Consider the following 22,423-nt stretch of genomic DNA (forward strand, 5'->3'; position numbering starts at 1 on the left):
CTAGCATTGGCGGCCCCGTGCATACAAGCAGTGTTCCAGCATAGACATCCATCTTCCATTAGTGGCCCTGTGCATACAAGCAGTGTACCAGCATAGACATCTATCTTCCATTAGTAGCCCTGTGCATACAAGCAGTGTACCAGCATAGACATCTATCTTCCATTAGTGGCCCTTTGCATACAAGCAAGCAGTGTACCAGCATAGACATCTATCTAGCATTGGTGGCCCTGTGCATACAAGCAGTATACCAGCATAGAAACCTATCTTCCATTAGTGGCCCTTTGCATACAAGCAAGCAGTGTACCAGCATAGACATCTATCTAGCATTGGTGGCCCTGTGCATACAAGCAGTGTTCCAGCATAGACATCTATCTTCCATTGGTGGCCCTGTGCATACAAGCAGTGTACCAGCATAGACATCTATCTTCCATTGGTGGCCCTGTGCATACAAGCAGTGTACCAGCATAGACATCTATCTAGCATTGGTGGCCCTGTGCATACAAGCAGTGTACCAGCATAGACATCTATCTAGCATTGGTGGCCCTGTGCATACAAGCAGTGTACCAGCATATACATCTATCTTCCATTGGTGGCCCTGTGCATACAAGCAGTGTACCAGCATAGACATCTATCTTCCATTAGTGGCCCTGTGCATACAAGCAGTGTACCAGCATAGACATCTATCTAGCATTGGTGGCCCTGTGCATACAAGCAGTGTTCCAGCATAGACATCTATCTTCCATTAGAGGCCCTGTGCATACAAGCAGTGTACCAGCATAGACATATATCTAGCATTGGTGGCCCTGTGCATACAAGCAGTGTTCCAGCATAGACATCTATCTTCCATTAGTGGCCCTGTGCATACTAGCAGTGTACCAGCATAGACATCTATCTTCCATTAGTGGCCCTGTGCATACAAGCAGTGTACCAGCATAGACATCTATCTAGCATTGGTGGCCCTGTGCATACAAGAAGTGTACCAGCATAGACATCTATCTAGCATTGGTGGCCCTGTGCATACAAGAAGTGTACCAGCATAGACATCTATCTAGCATTGGTGGGCCTGTGCATACAAGCAGTGTACCAGCATAGACATATATCTTCCATTAGTGGCCCTGTGCATACAAGCAGTGTACCAGCATAGACATCTATCTAGCATTGGTGGCCCTGTGCATACAAGCAGTGTACCAGCATAGACATCTATCTTCCATTAGTGGCCCTGTGCATACAAGCAGTGTACCAGCATAGACATCTATCTAGCATTGGTGGCCCTGTGCATACAAGCAGTGTTCCAGCATAGACATCTATCTTCCATTAGTGGCCCTGTGCATACAAGCAGTGTACCAGCATAGACATCTATCTAGCATTGGTGGCCCTGTGCATACAAGCAGTGTACCAGCATAGACATCTATCTAGCATTGGTGGCCCTGTGCATACAAGCAGTGTACCAGCATATACATCTATCTTCCATTGGTGGCCCTGTGCATACAAGCAGTGTACCAGCATAGACATCTATCTTCCATTAGTGGCCCTGTGCATACAAGCAGTGTACCAGCATAGACATCTATCTAGCATTGGTGGCCCTGTGCATACAAGCAGTGTTCCAGCATAGACATCTATCTTCCATTAGTGGCCCTGTGCATACAAGCAGTGTACCAGCATAGACATCTATCTAGCATTGGTTGCCCTGTGCATACAAGCAGTGTACCAGCATAGACATCTATCTAGCATTGGTGGCCCTGTGCATACAAGCAGTGTACCAGCATATACATCTATCTTCCATTAGTGGCCCTGTGCATACAAGCAATGTACCAGCATAGACATCTATCTAGCATTGGTGGCCCCGTGCATACAAGCAGTGTTCCAGCATAGACATCCATCTTCCATTAGTGGCCCTGTGCATACAAGCAGTGTACCAGCATAGACATTTATCTAGCATTGGTGGCCTCGTGCATACAAGCAGTATACCAGCATAGAAATCTATCTTCCATTAGTGGCCCTTTGCATACAAGCAAGCAGTGTACCAGCATAGACATCTATCTAGCATTGGTGGCCCTGTGCATACAAGCAGTGTTCCAGCATAGACATCTATCTTCCATTGGTGGCCCTGTGCATACAAGCAGTGTACCAGCATAGACATCTATCTAGCATTGGTGGCCCTGTGCATACAAGCAGTGTACCAGCATAGACATCTATCTAGCATTGGTGGCCCTGTGCATACAAGCAGTGTACCAGCATATACATCTATCTTCCATTGGTGGCCCTGTGCATACAAGCAGTGTACCAGCATAGACATCTATCTTCCATTAGTGGCCCTGTGCATACAAGCAGTGTACCAGCATAGACATCTATCTAGCATTGGTGGCCCTGTGCATACAAGCAGTGTTCCAGCATAGACATCTATCTTCCATTAGAGGCCCTGTGCATACAAGCAGTGTACCAGCATAGACATATATCTAGCATTGGTGGCCCTGTGCATACAAGCAGTGTTCCAGCATAGACATCTATCTTCCATTAGTGGCCCTTTGCATACTAGCAGTGTACCAGCATAGACATCTATCTTCCATTAGTGGCCCTGTGCATACAAGCAGTGTACCAGCATAGACATCTATCTAGCATTGGTGGCCCTGTGCATACAAGAAGTGTACCAGCATAGACATCTATCTAGCATTGGTGGCCCTGTGCATACAAGAAGTGTACCAGCATAGACATCTATCTAGCATTGGTGGGCCTGTGCATACAAGCAGTGTACCAGCATAGACATATATCTTCCATTAGTGGCCCTGTGCATACAAGCAGTGTACCAGCATAGACATCTATCTAGCATTGGTGGCCCTGTGCATACAAGCAGTGTTCCAGCATAGACATCTATCTTCCATTAGTGGCCCTGTGCATACAAGCAGTGTACCAGCATAGACATCTATCTTCCATTAGTGGCCCAGTGCATACAAGCAGTGTACCAGTGTAGAAATCTATCTAGCATTGGTGGCCCTGTGCATAAAAGCAGTGTACCAGCATAGAAATCTATCTTACATTAGTGGCCCTGTGCATACAAGCAGTGTACCAGCATAGACATCTATCTAGCATTGGTGGCCCTGTGCATACAAGCAGTGTTCCAGCATAGACATCTATCTTCCATTAGTGGCCCTGTGCATACTAGCAGTGTACCAGCATAAACATCTATCTAGCATTGGTGGCCCTGTGCATACAAGCAGTGTTCCAGCATAGACATCCATCTTCCATTAGTGGCCCTGTGCATACAAGCAGTGTACCAGCATAGACATCTATCTTCCATTAGTAGCCCTGTGCATACAAGCAGTGTAACAGCATAGACATCTATCTAGCATTGGTGGCCCTGTGCATACAAGCAGTATACCAGCATAGACATCTATCTTCCATTAGTGGCCCTGTGCATACAAGCAAGCAGTGTACCAGCATAGACATCTATCTAGCATTGGTGGCCCTGTGCATACAAGCAGTGTTCCAGCATAGACATCTATCTTCCATTGGTGGCCCTGTGCATACAAGCAGTGTACCAGCATAGACATCTATCTAGCATTGGTGGCCCTGTGCATACAAGCAGTGTACCAGCATAGACATCTATCTAGCATTGGTGGCCCTGTGCATACAAGAAGTGTACCAGCATAGTCATCTATCTAGCATTGGTGGCCCTGTGCATACAAGCAGTGTACCAGCATAGACATCTATCTTCCATTGGTGGCCCTGTGCATACAAGCAGTGTTCCAGCATAGACATCCATCTCCCATTAGTGGCCCTGTGCATACAAGCAGTGTACCAGCATGGACATCTATCTTCCATTAGTGGCCCTGTGCAGACAAGCAGTGTACCAGCATAGACAACTATCTAGCATTGGTGGCCCTGTGCATACAAGAAGTGTACCAGCGTAGACATCTATCTAGCATTGGTGGCCCTGTGCATACAAGAAGTGTACCAGCATAGACATCTATCTAGCATTGGTGGCCCTGTGCATACAAGCAGTGTACCAGCATAGACATCTATCTTCCATTAGTGGCCCTGTGCATACAAGCAGTGTACCAGCATAGACATCTATCTAGCATTGGTGGCCCTGTGCATACAAGCAGTGTACCAGCATAGACATCTATCTTCCATTAGTGGCCCTGTGCATACAAGCAGTGTACCAGCATAGACATCCATCTAGCATTGGTGGCCCTGTGCATACAAGCAGTGTTCCAGCATAGACATCTATCTTCCATTAGTGGCCCTGTGCATACAAGCAGTGTACCAGCATAGACATCTATCTAGCATTGGTTGCCCTGTGCATACAAGCAGTGTACCAGCATAGACATCTATCTAGCATTGGTGGCCCTGTGCATACAAGCAGTGTACCAGCATATACATCTATCTTCCATTAGTGGCCCTGTGCATACAAGCAATGTACCAGCATAGACATCTATCTAGCATTGGTGGCCCTGTGCATATGTAATGGCTGGATTTTCTGTCTAGATGGGATCAGCCCCCAGGGGCCCCTGTGACCCAGCCAAAACGTACTCACCTTCCCTTCTTAGATCGTATTCACAATAAGTAGCTATACAGATAAATATACAGATTGCACCTAAGAATGGGGAATAACAATATACATATATGGATTTTCTACAATATCTTATTCACATCGGTTGGCCTCGCGGTCACTCTGACCCAGACCGTTCTACCCCAGGGCAGATCTGACACACAATCCGGCGTGTCTACACACGGGCCTGCAGAACCCAATGCTCCCTTTTCCAAATCGTTCGCGATCCTGCGAAACCTACACGACAGTGTCCCTCCTGTCGCTCTCATTTGTCTTATGCCACAATCTGGTGGATTTACACGGCGGTGTCCCTCCCGTCGCTCTCATTAACGCCGCATATCAACGACGACCACATTCCTATGAAACATTATTGGGATGATATCTCAACAGTCTACTTAGGATAAAACTAAAATAATAACTTTGGATATGGATTCAGATTGTATAATGTACTCCGTGCTCATGACATCAAAGGTCCACTCACTCCCTCTTTATTTGGTTACTATTCGTCTGATCGGGATTTCTCATCCGTTCGTCTAAACAGTGCTCAACTAGGAGTGCCATTTACCAAGATCGAACACAAGCACCAGGTACACGATAATTCTATATGAATTAGGGTATTTATTGACAATAAACATAAATCACATTACTATGCAGCATTACATTTGCAAAGGGAATAAAAGATAAAGGTTAGAGTGCACATACTATAAGAATCGGTCGGACTTCACCTGGTTAATGGGGAATCGGGACTCGGCAGTCATCTAGGCTCCTGTCTCGTCTCTGGGTCCTGGCTCGCCTCGCAGTCACCCTCAGCCGTCACAAGTACACGTCTGCACCGCTAGGCTCAAACTCGTCTGCTCTCCCTCAGGACCTCGGAACCTTGCTGTTAATTAGCTACCGTCTCTCTCTCTCTCTGCATTAGTGCGCTCCGCGCCACTTCTCGTTCAGTCTATCTTCAGAGAGTTTCGGTCTTAAATCTTTCTCCGACTTCAAAGATGGCGACTTGTCCACCATGAAAATGAATAATGGTAGAGATGCTAACGGCTAGATGCCGCCTACGGACTAACTGACTGAAAGACTAACACCTTCGCTAATATCAAAGCCCGTTCCTTCATGGAAATTCACGGCCAGTAACCTGCCGCCCACCAAATTCTTGTACCTCCCCGTACCAAGGACACTTTCCCAGCCGGCCGGCCTGAAGTTGTGTCTTCGGAGTGGAGAAAAATACATTCCTTCGATAAGGGTCAGCCTGAACCGGTTCTCTCCAAGCGAACAACAGCTTGAAACTAAAACATCACTCTTAACCTAGAAAGCCTTCTCGAGCTACCAGGCAGAAAGCAAAATGGAGTCTGTCTCGCTTAAGGCCTACGGAGCCCATAATATGCATAGCTCCATGAGAAACAGATCGGCATGTTAGCAAATGAGTAAATCATGACTAATACTTATATATCTAACCCCTCACTTAAATTCATAAGCCTTACTCTAAGGGAAATGGCACGAAAATGCCCTTATATCTGTAAGACAGGGTCCCTGTCTATCGACCTAATCCCTATGCTATGAGGGTGATAGGCTGGAGTCACTCTCCATCATTCTCCTTCTCCAGAGAGCTGGCAAAAAGACAGCCATAACATTACACCCCTTGACTCCAGTCTATTTACCAATAACTAAATGGAACTAACGTCAGTAGACGAATAATATGAAACAAAACTAACTGATCTACGACTCTTCGTAAGTCTAAAAAATTGTAGCAGGGAAGGGATACACTGAATAAAGCAGCAAATCGCTATAAGGATGCAGACAATAATAATAACCCCTCCCAAAATTTGTCGTAAAAAATGCATGTCAGGGAGCCAGTTAAAAAGCCAGTCAAAGAAACCCTGATCTATGTGTTCTCTAATTTCTGCAGTCAAGTCGTGGAGTTTATTAATATGGGATTGGATATCTTTAGAATGGTCAGATAAATTAAAACAGCACAGACCTTCAAATTCAGAGCATTCATGCCCGTGTTTCAGCAACAAATAATCGATAGCGGCACGATTCTGTAAAATAGCTCTACGTTCACCTTGGGAATCTAATAATAAATCTGACAAAACAGTAGACGTTTGGTTGATCGATTTGACCATCCAGCAGGCCATCTTGCCGATTGTTTTGGCATTATAAACGGCCAATGCAGGAACACCAATAATAGAAAAAGCTAAACCAAGATATTCTGATCTGGAATAAAGATGAACAGAGGAATCACAATCTTCATGCAATGACATGGAATCTCGAACAATACGGGAATGGGAAGGAGGATGTGAAGAAAACATTAGCAAACTTAATCTAGTGATGGCACATGGGCCACCAGAAATATTCGCAGGAATATAGGGCCAAGATGAATTCCCGCAAGAAAAGAGCCATCCAGCTGGTAACGACATTGAACGATAATGGCTAGTGGCAACAACCAAACTTTTACAAGTCATATTGTTTTTCACTGAAAGGCATGAATTAGGAAGTCTCTTCAAGCACAGCAAACGTTGATGAAATGAAAAAGTAGTAGCGGCTTGGAGTTTCAACCGCAGACATTCAGAGATGGCCTTAGGATTACAGGTCATCATGAAACAAAGGTCACCAGGGGTAATATTAAAAGTAATAATTCTGGAATTAATAAGGACATCCTGGTCTGGAAGAAGAGTACATGAAGGACAAAATTCATGGGCCAAGAAGTCGCCCAGAATAACATTAGGTCGGGCATTGGATACATTAAATATATGGTGTAGAGTTTCAGTAGATGCAGGAACAGCAACCAAACAGGTCGATAGAATGTCAGTGACAGATTTCATGGGGGTAAGGCAAAAATGCGGAGAGTTCGTCACTCGTTTAGCGAGTGTGATCCAGAAATTAGACGATGACCGCCACGCAGATCGCGCAGCTCTTGTTATCCCATCACTCGGCGTCGGTAGAACCTCTCCTCTCCCGGCGTAGCAGGCCAAAAGGAGTCCAACGCCGACACATCCTGCAGCAGCAGTCCAGAGAATGATCTGAAAGAATACAAACACAGGCCTTAATCATTCTCGTAAGTAACATTTATCAGCTGGGACAGCTTCCCAGCCATCTTGCCCTGGCTTCATCACCAAAACGGTGTTGTCATGACCGGTCGCAATAACATCAGCCTGTTCAGGGGGATTTTTAGGCGATTGCACCCATATTTTAGCTCCAGGAAGATCAGATGAACCGAAGCCTTTTTGTCCTCGCACAGTTAGCAACGTTGGGGCAGAGCCTTTTTTGATCTCACCACTGAAGACAGGCATAATCAGTAACTGAGCAACACGGTCAGACTTTTTGATCAACAAATCCGTCTCACTGCTATTAAGCAAGAGAACCTTAATCTCTCCCTGATAATCGCTATCGATCACTCCTCCAAGTACTTGAACACCTTTTAGGGCCAGGCCAGATCTAGGGGCAATTAATCCAAAACTACCGGCAGGTATAGAGACACCAATGCCAGTTTCAACAATGATTCGATCTTTTCCTGGGAAGTGTGCATCATTTAAAGCATGCAGGTCAAGGCCTGCGGAACCTGGGGTTGCTCTACATGGAGCCATAGCACCGGGGGTAATTTCCCAATATGTAACAGTAGTTCCAACAGAATTAGGTTTCGCATCAACATGTGGAGGAAACAAACGCATTAAAGGAGATTCAGCATGTAACAAGGGACGATTATTTAAAATAAGTAAAGCTTGAAGTAGGACATCTCTCCACTGGCTGTAACGATCATCAGTTAACTTGCGCAACTGTTCTTTCAACAAGCCATTCATTCTCTCAATCAGTCCTGAAGCTTGTGGATAATATGGAATATGAAACACCCAATCAATATTGTTCTCCATACAGAATTCCTGCACCAATCTTCCACGAAAGTGGGATGCATTGTCTGATTGAATTTGGAATGGGACACCATAATATAAAATAATTAGTTCCAGGGTTTTAATTGTATTCACTTGGGTAGCATTCTTGCAAGGGAAAGCGACCAAAAGGCCACTATAAGTATCAACCACTGTACAAATGTATTGACAATTTCTGCTCATGGGAAGCGGACCAATATAATCAATCTGCCAAATTTGGGCGGGCAATTTACCTCGATGTAAGTGGCCTCGAACAATTTGAGGCACCTCTTTCTTTCTAGAATGCTGACAAATGGGACAATGTAGAATGGCGTCTTTAATTAAAGAAAAGGGAATATGAATTCCTCTATCAGCAGCCCACCTGTTAGTGGCTTTCTCTCCAAAATGTCCTGCTTTCTGATGGGCCCATTTCGCCAATCCCGCCAAATCAGAATCTTGCATGTCAACCACTGCCTCAGAAATTTTAGACTGTTCATCTGCAATGTTATGGAAAAATTTGTCAAGGGAGTCGATTGGAGTATGAGCATCCACGTGAAAGATTGTTACAGTACTCTGCGGAAGCAGTTCCCAAATTTCTTGCCACAATTCTTTACCCCACAACTCTTTGGAGTGCAATTCCCAATTGTGCGAGTGCCATGTAGGCAACCACACCGCCAGTCCATTTGCAGTGGACCAAGAATCAGTGAAAATATGACATGTACCTGGTAACTCCTGTTTCAAAACTTGGTAAACCGCATAGAGTTCAGCATATTGACTACTCTTACCGTCTCCAGTTGTACTCAATAATTTCTGAGTAATCGGGTTATAGGAGACAGCTTTCCACTGTCTCTTGTCACCAATGAACTTCGCAGAACCATCCGTAAACCACACATGTTTTCTATCCTCCGCGGACAGATCATCAAATGATTTACCCCACTTCACGGGAGACTCCTGCACTACGGGAACCGAACACTCACTTTCAGCCTCATTGGAGGGCGCCTGCGCCACTCGCTCATGTAAAACCGCCACACCTTTCGGACCCACACGTGCCCTGTCCTGAATGTACCATTTCCATTTAATCACACTAGCCTCCTGAGCATGTCCAATTCGATGGGACTTCGGTGAACTCAAAACCCACTGCATAATGGGAATTTCAGGCCTCAAAATCACAGCATGGCCTAAAGTCAATTGCTCGGTATCCACCAGAGCCCAATAACAAGCAAGCAACTGTTTTTCAAAAGGTGAGTAACGCTCACCAGCCTCTGGTAACTTTTTGGTCCAAAAACCTAATGGCACTTTTTGTCTGCCTTGCTTTTGCCACAAACTCCAATTGGCATACAGACCTTCCACGGATACATTCAAATCCACATTACCTTCACTCACGGGCCACAAATCCAAAGCATACTGAATAGCTTCTTTAGCCAAATCAAAAGCAGTCTGTTGAGGTTCACCCCACTCAAACGCATTCTTTTTACGAGTGACTCGATACAGTGGAGCCAAGATTTGACTCAAATGTGGAATATGTTGACGCCAAAACCCAAACAACCCAATGAAGGATTGCGCCTCTTTCCTATTTCTGGGAACAGCAAAATCAAGTATTTTACGTTTAACTTGTGGGATCACCTCTCTGTGACCCTCATGCCAGTTAATTCCTAAAAATTTTACAGCTTGGGATGGAGTTTGTAATTTGTCAGGATTGATTTCCCAACCTTTTGCTCGCAAACAGTCAATAATCTGATCTAAATGAGACTGTACCTGGTCTTGCGTTTCACCTTGAATCAAAATGTCGTCAATATAATGACAAATCTGAACTTGTGGAATCGTAGGCACTTCAGATAAATGTTCCGCCACCAGCCGGTGACAGATCGTAGGGCTATGTACATAGCCTTGAGGAAGACTCCGGAACGTCATTTGACGTCCATTCCATGTAAAACTGAATTGTTCTTGGCATTCGGGGGCAATTGGAATCGAAAAGAATGCATTAGCAATATCGATAGAAGCATACCATGTACCAGGATGCTTTTGAATTCTCTCAATCAGTGTAACAATGTCAGGCACTGCCACAGTCAATTTAGGAGTATGTTTATTCAATTCTCGATAATCAACAGTCATGCGCCAAGAGTTGTCACTTTTGCGCACGGGCCAAACAGGATTATTCCAAGCGGATGTGACCGGAGTAATGACTCCTGCGTCAACCAAATCCTGAATCGTAGCTGTAATTTCTTCATGACCACCTGGGATGCGATATTGTTTCTGAGAAATCACTTTCGTTGCTAAAGGGATCTTAATAGGTGGCATGCGTAAACGGCCAACCCGTACGGGTCTGGTCGAAATGTACTGCCTAGTACCAAACTGATAGTAACCATCATCCAAATGCAAGGTCATACCTTTCAAGATGTCAATTCCAATAATGTATTCCAAAAGTGGCACAACCAACACAGAGTATTCTCTACGAGGAATCCTACCAATTTTAATTTCAAGTGCAGTTTGAACTGCGGGTGTTTCCTTACCACCCAACCCGGTAATTGTGAAAGACTGTCAATGAAATTTTCTTGACTTGCCATGAATTAAAGTGGCCTCCGCCCCAGTATCAACTAACGCTCGGGCCCTTTGGATATTACGATGTTTCCAAAAAATCTCAATATCTACATATGGTCTGTAATCTCTGTGGGCCCACCTGCGTACCGGAGCTTGACCTATTTCCTAGTCATTTTTCCTGCGTTCCGTCAACCAAGACAGATCAGGGTAAATGTTTTCAGTTTTCTTCGGTATCAGAATTTCTTGTTCATATCCGTCTCCAGTACGAAACGGATTAGTGTCAGGTTCAAAAAGTTGTGAGTTACGGTCAGAGAGTCTGTTACGATCCTCCCTCCTTCGTACATCAGGGGAAAAACTCCTTGCATCTCTACGTCTGTTAGAACCACGATCATCTCTTCCCCTTTCACGATCATCCTCTCTCCCCCTCCCATCACTACGACGGGGGGAATCACCACGTTCTTGGCGCCGATCATCACGGCGATCAAAATTCACACGTCGTCTCTCATCACCGCTGTCATCCGAACCACGATCATAATCATTCTTTCGCACACGACGGGCACCTTCCTTCCGATCCAAACCACGCTTACGAAACATATCCCATAGGATATTATTAGGTTCACCATCGATCTCTTCCCTTTTGACACCATCAGCAATGAGAGCAAGAAACATGTCACGTCTAGAGAACTTATAGTCCCCACCAGTACGAACCTCAGGTCGGGATTGTCTTTCAGGTTTAAACCATTCACCCAGCTCACCAAGCTGACGAACAGACTCAAGCACAGCAGACAAAGGATTGCCAGTTTGGTTAATCAATAATGTCATCATGACCTGCTTGTAAGCAACAGGAGAAGTACGTATAATGCGGTTACGCACGGAAGATGTTAACAAACCATCCAATAACCTGTCAGCAGTACTAAGGAAGATACACGTTTTCATGACTTCTTCCTTTAAACGTTGCGACGCATCGCGCAGAGTGTACCACGGCTTTTCATCAGAGGGCCAATCAGACTCTGTTGGATATTTATGATTACAGCCATCGGACGCAAGCTGGAGCAAAGAAGTTTGGACATTACCATTAAAATTCCGAAAATGGTCCTGAATAGTAGAATCAGAACTCAAAGAGCAAAACCGTAAGCAATCAACAGCATCAAGCATAATACCGGAAGCGCCAAGCTCATAAAGACGCACCATCCAGGTAAGCAAGGCCTCACCAGGCCGTTGTTTAAATCGTTGCAGGATGTCACTAATCTCCTGCTGAGTAAAATCTTCAATACAGTCAAGAGGGATACCACCCGGATTACCAGGGGCTTGTTGTAATTTCCGTCGAAAGATCGGGTGAGCAGAAACTGCGGGAAGAGCTTCCGAGGAAGCCCGCATCTTAGATTTAACAGAACAATCAGGGCAAGCCACGTCATCCGCACGGGAAGAACGAGCACGGTCACAATCGGGAGTCAAATCAATGCATGAAGCAGATTTACAATCACGTCCGGAGCGAGAAGCCTCGCGCTTGTCACCCTCCTCTGCCGAGGAGTCAGAAGTATGAGAATCCCAGATATTACCGTCCCACTCATCGGGGTTCCAATCCATTCCAGCTTTTGCTACAATCATACGCACTTTGCGTGAAGACACACGTCCACGACGATGTTTATACTTATATCGTGCAATACGGACCGCAGCTCTTTCGGCAATGGTCTGATATGTTTCAAGTTTATCGGCAAGCAGTTTATTTTGACAACGCAAAAGAGTATGCGCATTTTGCAACTCAACACACTGTCCTTCCGTATCTTTAAATTGTTTCTGTAGTTGAACAAACTTCTCATGCAATATTCTGTATGCATTAAGAATAATCCACCCTCTGCGTCCTAAAATAGGAAGTTCATCGCCCTTCACTATTGGCGCTTTCTGTAAGCATGAGATCACATCGGCAGGCTCCGCCTGCTCCAAGCATGAAGACCAATTTTCACTCAAACCAGTAGAATCAGCCCACTCACGGGCTAAGGCCTCGTAAGGCGTAGACTCCCAGCCGGGAATCTGAATCGGTAATTTAAAAACCGACGATGATTTTTTCGGAAACATAATCACACACAAAAAATTATATACACAATTATAAACAAAATTTTATACGTACAAGCCGAGCGCAAACCAACTAGATTAAAACAACACAATGCACACAGGCTTCGTAAACAGTTCGTGACGCCAGATGTAATGGCTGGATTTTCTGTCTAGATGGGATCAGCCCCCAGGGGCCCCTGTGACCCAGCCAAAACGTACTCACCTTCCCTTCTTAGATCGTATTCACAATAAGTAGCTATACAGATAAATATACAGATTGCACCTAAGAATGGGGAATAACAATATACATATATGGATTTTCTACAATACCTTATTCACATCGGTTGGCCTCGCGGTCACTCTGACCCAGACCGTTCTACCCCAGGGCAGATCTGACACACAATCCGGCGTGTCTACACACGGGCCTGCAGAACCCAATGCTCCCTTTTCCAAATCGTTCGCGATCCTGCGAAACCTACACGACAGTGTCCCTCCTGTCGCTCTCATTTGTCTTATGCCACAATCTGGTGGATTTACACGGCGGTGTCCCTCCCGTCGCTCTCATTAACGCCGCATATCAACGACGACCACATTCCTATGAAACATTATTGGGATGATATCTCAACAGTCTACTTAGGATAAAACTAAAATAATAACTTTGGATATGGATTCAGATTGTATAATGTACTCCGTGCTCATGACATCAAAGGTCCACTCACTCCCTCTTTATTTGGTTACTATTTGTCTGATCGGGATTTCTCATCCGTTCGTCTAAACAGTGCCCAACTAGGAGTGCCATTTACCAAGATCGAACACAAGCACCAGGTACACGATAATTCTATATGAATTAGGGTATTTATTGACAATAAACATAAATCACATTACTATGCAGCATTACATTTGCAAAAGGGGATAAAAGATAAAAGTTAGAGTGCACATACTATAAGAATCGGTCGGACTTCACCTGGTTAATGGGGAATCGGGACTCGGCAGTCATCTAGGCTCCTGTCTCGTCTCTGGGTCCTGGCTCGCCTCGCAGTCACCCTCAGCCGTCACAGGTACACGTCTGCACTGCTAGGCTCAAACTCGTCTGCTCTCCCTCAGGACCTCGGAACCTTGCTGTTAATTAGCTACCGTCTCTCTCTCTCTCTGCATTAGTGCGCTCCGCGCCACTTCTCGTTCAGTCTATTTTCAGAGAGTTTCGGTCTTAAATCTTTCTCCGACTTCAAAGATGGCGACTTGTCCACCATGAAAATGAATAATGGTAGAGATGCTAACGGCTAGATGCCGCCTACGGACTAACTGACTGAAAGACTAACACCTTCGCTAATATCAAAGCCCGTTCCTTCATGGAAATTCACGGCCAGTAACCTGCCGCCCACCAAATTCTTGTACCTCCCCGTACCAAGGACACTTTCCCAGCCGGCCGGCCTGAAGTTGTGTCTTCGGAGTGGAGAAAAATACATTCCTTCGATAAGGGTCAGCCTGAACCGGTTCTCTCCAAGCGAACAACAGCTTGAAACTAAAACATCACTCTTAACCTAGAAAGCCTTCTCGAGCTACCAGGCAGAAAGCAAAATGGAGTCTGTCTCGCTTAAGGCCTACTGAGCCCATAATATGCATAGCTCCATGAGAAACAGATCGGCATGTTAGCAAATGAGTAAATCATGACTAATACTTATATATCTAACCCCTCACTTAAATTCATAAGCCTTACTCTAAGGGAAATGGCACGAAAATGCCCTTATATCTGTAAGACAGGGTCCCTGTCTATCGACCTAATCCCTATGCTATGAGGGTGATAGGCTGGAGTCACTCTCCATCATTCTCCTTCTCCAGAGAGCTGGCAAAAAGACAGCCATAACAGCATACAAGCAGTGTTCCAGCATAGACATCCATCTTCCATTAGTGGCCCTGTGCATACAAGCAGTGTACCAGCATAGACATCTATCTTCCATTAGTAGCCCTGTGCATACAAGCAGTGTACCAGCATAGACATCTATCTAGCATTGGTGGCCCTGTGCATACAAGCAGTATACCAGCATAGAAATCTATCTTCCATTAGTGGCCCTTTGCATACAAGCAAGCAGTGTACCAGCATAGACATCTATCTAGCATTGGTGGCCCTGTGCATACAAGCAGTGTTCCAGCATAGACATCTATCTTCCATTGGTGGCCCTGTGCATACAAGCAGTGTACCAGCATAGACATCTATCTAGCATTGGTGGCCCTGTGCATACAAGCAGTGTACCAGCATAGACATCTATCTAGCATTGGTGGCCTTGTGCATACAAGCAGTGTACCAGCATATACATCTATCTTCCATTGGTGGCCCTGTGCATACAAGCAGTGTACCAGCATAGACATCTATCTTCCATTAGTGGCCCTGTGCATACAAGCAGTGTACCAGCATAGACATCTATCTAGCATTGGTGGCCCTGTGCATACAAGCAGGGTTCCAGCATAGACATCTATCTTCCATTAGTGGCCCTGTGCATACAAGCAGTGTACCAGCATAGACATCTATCTAGCATTGGTTGCCCTGTGCATACAAGCAGTGTACCAGCATAGACATCTATCTAGCATTGGTGGCCCTGTGCATACAAGCAGTGTACCAGCATATACATCTATCTTCCATTAGTGGCCCTGTGCATACAAGCAATGTACCAGCATAGACATCTATCTAGCATTGGTGGCCCCGTGCATACAAGCAGTGTTCCAGCATAGACATCCATCTTCCATTAGTGGCCCTGTGCATACAAGCAGTGTACCAGCATAGACATCTATCTTCCATTAGTAGCCCTGTGCATACAAGCAGTGTACCAGCATAGACATCTATCTAGCATTGGTGGCCCTGTGCATACAAGCAGTATACCAGCATAGAAATCTATCTTCCATTAGTGGCCCTTTGCATACAAGCAAGCAGTGTACCAGCATAGACATCTATCTAGCATTGGTGGCCCTGTGCATACAAGCAGTGTTCCAGCATAGACATCTATCTTCCATTGGTGGCCCTGTGCATACAAGCAGTGTACCAGCATAGACATCTATCTAGCATTGGTGGCCCTGTGCATACAAGCAGTGTACCAGCATAGACATCTATCTAGCATTGGTGGCCCTGTGCATACAAGCAGTGTACCAGCATATACATCTATCTTCCATTGGTGGCCCTGTGCATACAAGCAGTGTACCAGCATAGACATCTATCTTCCATTAGTGGCCCTGTGCATACAAGCAGTGTACCAGCACAGACATCTATCTAGCATTGGTGGCCCTGTGCATACAAGCAGTGTTCCAGCATAGACATATATCTTCCATTAGAGGCCCTGTGCATACAAGCAGTGTACCAGCATAGACATATATCTAGCATTGGTGGCCCTGTGCATACAAGCAGTGTTCCAGCATAGACATCTATCTTCCATTAGTGGCCCTGTGCATACTAGCAGTGTACCAGCATAGACATCTATCTTCCATTATTGGCCCTGTGCATACAAGCAGTGTACCAGCATAGACATCTATCTAGCATTGGTGGCCCTGTGCATACAAGAAGTGTACCAGCATAGACATCTATCTAGCATTGGTGGCTCTGTGCATACAAGAAGTGTACCAGCATAGACATCTATCTAGCATTGGTGGGCCTGTGCATACAAGCAGTGTACCAACATAGACATATATCTTCCATTAGTGGCCCTGTGCATACAAGCAGTGTACCAGCATAGACATCTATCTAGCATTGGTGACCCTGTGCATACAAGCAGTGTACCAGCATAGACATCTATCTTTCATTAGTGGCCCTGTGCATACAAGCAGTGTACCAGCATAGACATCTATCTAGCATTGGTGGCCCTGTGCATACAAGCAGTGTTCCAGCATAGACATCTATCTTCCATTAGTGGCCCTGTGCATACAAGCAGTGTACCAGCATAGACATCTATCTTCCATTAGTGGCCCAGTGCATACAAGCAGTGTACCAGTGTAGAAATCTATCTAGCATTGGTGGCCCTGTGAATAAAAGCAGTGTACCAGCATAGAAATCTATCTTACATTAGTGGCCCTGTGCATACAATCAGTGTACCAGCATAGACATCTATCTAGCATTGGTGGCCCTGTGCATACAAGCAGTGTACCAGCATAGACATCTATCTTCCATTAGTCGCCCTGTGCATACAAGCAGTGTACCAGCATAGACATCTATCTAGCATTGGTGGCCCTGTGCATACAAGCAGTGTTCCAGCATAGACATCTATCTTCCATTAGTGGCCCTGTGCATACTAGCAGTGTACCAGCATAAACATCTATCTAGCATTGGTGGCCCTGTGCATACAAGCAGTGTTCCAGCATAGACATCTATCTTCCATTAGTGGCCCTGTGCATACTAGCAGTGTACCAGCATAGACATCTACCTTCCATTAGTGGCCCTGTGCATACAAGCAGTGTACCAGCATAGACATCTATCTAGCATTGGTGGCCCTGTGCATACAAGAAGTGTACCAGCATAGTCATCTATCTAGCATTGGTGGCCCTGTGCATACAAGAAGTGTACCAGCATAGACATCTATCTAGCATTGGTGGCCCTGTGCATACAAGCAGTGTACCAGCATAGACATATATCTTCCATTAGTGGCCCTGTGCATACAAGCAGTGTACCAGCATAGACATCTATCTAGCATTGGTGGCCCTGTGCATACAAGCAGTGTACCAGCATAGACATCTATCTTCCATTAGTGGCCCTGTGCATACAAGCAGTGTACCAGCATAGACATCTATCTAGCATTGGTGGCCCTGTGCATACAAGCAGTGTTCCAGCATAGACATCTATCTTCCATTGGTGGCCCTGTGCATACAAGCAGTGTACCAGCATAGACATCTATCTTCCATTAGTGGCCCAGTGCATACAAGCAGTGTACCAGCATAGAAATCTATCTAGCATTGGTGGCCCTGTGCATAAAAGCAGTGTACCAGCATAGAAATCTATCTAGCATTGGTGGCCCTGTGCATAAAAGCAATGTACCAGCATAGACATCTATCTTCCATTAGTGGCCCTGTGCATACAAGCAGTGTACCAGCATAGACATCTATCTAGCATTGGTGGCCCTGTGCATACAAGCAGTGTTCCAGCATAGACATCTATCTAGCATTGGTGGCCCTGTGCATACAAGCAGTGTTCCAGCATAGACATCTATCTTCCATTAGTGGCCCTGTGCATACAAGCAGTGTACCAGCATAGACATCTATCTTCCATTAGTGGCCCAAGGCATACAAGCAGTGTACCAGCATAGAAATCTATCTAGCATTGGTGGCCCTGTGCATAAAAGCAGTGTACCAGCATAGAAATCTATCTTACATTAGTGGCCCTGTGCATACAAGCAGTGTACCAGCATAGACATCTATCTAGCATTGGTGGCCCTGTGCATACAAGCAGTGTACCAGCATAGACATCTATCTTCCATTAGTGGCCCTGTGCATACAAGCAGTGTACCAGCATAGATATCTATCTAGCATTGGAGGCCCTGTGCATACAAGCAGTGTACCAGCATAGACATCTATCTTCCATTAGTGGCCCTGTGCATACAAGCAGTGTACCAGCATAGACATCTATCTAGCATTGGTGGCCATGTGCATACAAGAAGTGTACCAGCATAGACATCTATCTAGCATTGGTGGCCCTGTGCATACAAGCAGTGTTCCATCATAGACATCTATCTTCCATTGGTGGCCCTGTGCATACAAGCAGTGTACCAGCATAGACATCTATCTTCCATTAGTGGCCCAGTGCATACAAGCAGTGTACCAGCATAGAAATCTATCTAGCATTGGTGGCCCTGTGCATAAAAGCAGTGTACCAGCATAGAAATCTATCTAGCATTGGTGGCCCTGTGCATAAAAGCAGTGTACCAGCATAGACATCTATCTTCCATTAGTGGCCCTGTGCATACAAGCAGTGTACCAGCATAGACATCTATCTAGCATTGGTGACCCTGTGCATACAAGCAGTGTACCAGCATAGACATCTATCTTCCATTAGTGGCCCTGTGCATACAAGCAGTGTACCAGCATAGACATCTATCTAGCATTGGTGGCCCTGTGCATACAAGCAGTGTTCCAGCATAGACATCTATCTAGCATTGGTGGCCCTGTGCATACAAGCAGTGTTCCAGCATAGACATCTATCTTCCATTAGTGGCCCTGTGCATACAAGCAGTGTACCAGCATAGACATCTATCTTCCATTAGTGGCCCAGTGCATACAAGCAGTGTACCAGCATAGAAATCTATCTAGCATTGGTGGCCCTGTGCATAAAAGCAGTGTACCAGCATAGAAATCTATCTTACATTAGTGGCCCTGTGCATACAAGCAGTGTACCAGCATAGACATCTATCTTCCATTAGTGGCCCTGTGCATACAAGCAGTGTACCAGCATAGACATCTATCTTCCATTGGTGGCCCTGTGCATACAAGCAGTGTTCCAGCATAGACATCCATCTCCCATTAGTGACCCTGTGCATACAAGCAGTGTACCAGCATAGACATCTATCTTCCATTAGTGGCCCTGTGCATACAAGAAGTGTACCAGCATAGACAACTATCTAGCATTGGTGGCCCTGTGCATACAAGAAGTGTACCAGCGTAGACATCTATCTAGCATTGGTGGCCCTGTGCATACAAGAAGTGTACCAGCATAGACATCTATCTAGCATTGGTGGCCCTGTGCATACAAGCAGTGTACCAGCATAGACATCTATCTTCCATTAGTGGCCCTGTGCATACAAGCAGTGTACCAGCATAGACATCTATCTAGCATTGGTGGCCCTGCTCATACAAGCAGTGTACCAGCATAGACATCTATCCTCCATTAGTGGCCCTGTGCATACAAGCAGTGTACCAGCATAGACATCTATCTAGCATTGGTGGCCCTGTGCATACAAGCAGTGTTCCAGCATAGACATCTATCTTCCATTAGTGACCCTGTGCATACAAGCAGTGTACCAGCATAGACATCTATCTTCCATTAGTGGCCCAGTGCATACAAGCAGTGTACCAGCATTGAAATCCATCTAGCATTGGTGGCCCTGTGCATAAAAGCAGTGTACCAGCATAGACATCTATCTAGCATTGGTGGCCCTGTGCATACAAGCAGTGTACCAGCATAGACATCTATCTAGCATTGGTGGCCCTGTGCATACAAGCAGTGTTCCAGCATAAACATCTATCTTCCATTAGTGGCCCTGTGCATACAAGCAGTGTACCAGCGTAGACATCTATCTAGCATTGGTGGCCATGTGCATACAAGCAGTGTTCCAGCATAGACATCTATCTTCCATTAGTGGCCCTGTGCATACAAGCAGTGTACCAGCATAGACATCTATATTCCATTAGTGTCCCAGTGCATACAAGCAGTGTACCAGCATAGAAATCTATCTAGCATTGGTGGCCCTGTGCATAAAAGCAGTGTACCAGCATAGACATCTATCTTCCATTAGTGGCCCTGTGCATATAAGCAGTGTACCAGCATAGACATCTATCTAGCATTGATGGCCCTGTGCATACAAGCAGTGTACCAGCATAGACATCTATCTTCCATTAGTGGTCCTGTGCATACAAGCAGTGTACCAGCATAGACATCTATCTAGCATTGGTGGCCCTGTGCATACAAGCAGTGTTCCAGCATAGACATCTATCTTCCATTAGTGGCCCTGTGCATACAAGCAGTGTGAGAAGTTGGCCTGATAGGTAGTGTTTCCAATTCTGGAACCACTGGTTATCAGTCCAAACAAACCCCAAAGATGTCAGGTTGTAAGTCAACCTTGTAGACAAGCTATCCTAGTGGTAGCATGGACTAAGCAGCCTTAAAGGCTTAACTTAAGAGGTCGTGTTAAGCGAGCTTGTTTTACCACATACAATCCTGTAATCAAATGAAAGGACACCACACAAGTATATATTATAAAAATATATGTATTTATTACTAAATTACTCCCCAGTACTCTTTATGAGGAAAGGGGCACAAGCGTTAAATCAAAAGCACTGTTACACATAGAAAGTTGGCACAATTATGGCTGAGGGCGGGGGGCCACTCAGACCATATATCAAAAAAGTGGTATAAGTAACACTTTACGAACAATGGTTAGGCCTAGGGCCTAGAGATTCGCTGGGAGCAGTCAGGACAAGCAATGAAGAAGTCGGGAGTAGCCCACAGGAGACGGATGCAGCACGGAAAGTGCAGCGCGCACCAATGCACTGTCAATGGTGCGTAAAAGTCAGTTAAAGTGAATAAAAAGATACTTCCGCTGAACCTAGGAACACAAAACTTTAGACACAGGCCCTAGAGGTGTGTACCAGTGTAAATACACCGGCGTTGCAAAGTTACCTCACCCACAGGCCGTGGGTGCACAGGGTCGAAGTGGCGTCGGGTTCTGTCACGCAGGTTCTGGGTGCTTGGAGCTGTTGCAGCTGCAGGCGCTGTGAAGCAGAAGTGTCCGGTGCGATCCAAGGGTGGATCGATGTAGAAAAGTACCTGAAAGCAGAGGGGACAGAGTCTGGGTCACTCAGCAGTGACCAGGGTGGAACCAGGACGGAACCAGGCAATGTCGGGCGCAATCAGGCGGTTGTCGATAGGCTTCTCTCCGCTGTCACGTGGGCTCTGGGGCATCTGCGACGTCCAGGAGCAGGTCACGATCTGTCCCACGTAGGCTCTCGCCGTCAGCACCGTCGGCTTGAAGATTGTAGCAAACAGCACTTGGCAAAAGCAATCCACGCGGAACCGGGAGATTGCTTATCACTCGAACCAGGAGGGTCAGAGTGGGTGCTCCTTTTCACAGGAGCTGGTGCAGATCTGGAGCAACCAGAAAAGCAAGTCGTATTTCGAAGTTCGTCGGCACAGGGGCCACAAGCCAGCTGGCAAGTGACCGGGCCAACGCGTCGAGCGCACACAAGCAGAAGGGCCCCACGCAGCACTCAGCGAGTGTGGAGGGGTGAGCTTTGGTGCAAGTGGAGCTCGGGGCTGGGGCTTCTCAAACCCCGGTGTACAGCTTCGAGGGTCACTCGTGGGCCGCACGGTCAGCGTCTCGTGGCCTTTTCAAGATGGCGTGCCCCACGCTTCCGGTCGCCTCCACGGGTCTCAGCTCTGCAGGGACTGTGGATCGGGCAGGTAGAAGGCAGGCAAGCTTGATCTCGTCGATCTCTGTCGCTCGAGTTCCGGCGGGAACTGCAACAAAGCAAGGGTCGAGGGCTGGATGGTGCCTGTTTGCACAGGGTGGTCACTCCTTGACCACAAGGGAGATTCTTCAGTCTTCTCACGTCGTGTAGAAAGTCGAAGGGTCCAGATTTCGTTTCTTATGTTTCTTCAGGATGATCTGATGTCCGTTGGGACTGCTCCCCCTCTTATTCGAATCTAGGGGGTTGGACATCCTGCTAGGTCCCCTCCTATGGG

The sequence above is a fragment of the Lissotriton vulgaris genome, unplaced genomic scaffold, assembly GCF_964263255.1.
Source record: "Lissotriton vulgaris unplaced genomic scaffold, aLisVul1.2 SCAFFOLD_510, whole genome shotgun sequence".
Classification (NCBI taxonomy): Eukaryota; Metazoa; Chordata; class Amphibia; order Caudata; family Salamandridae; genus Lissotriton; species Lissotriton vulgaris.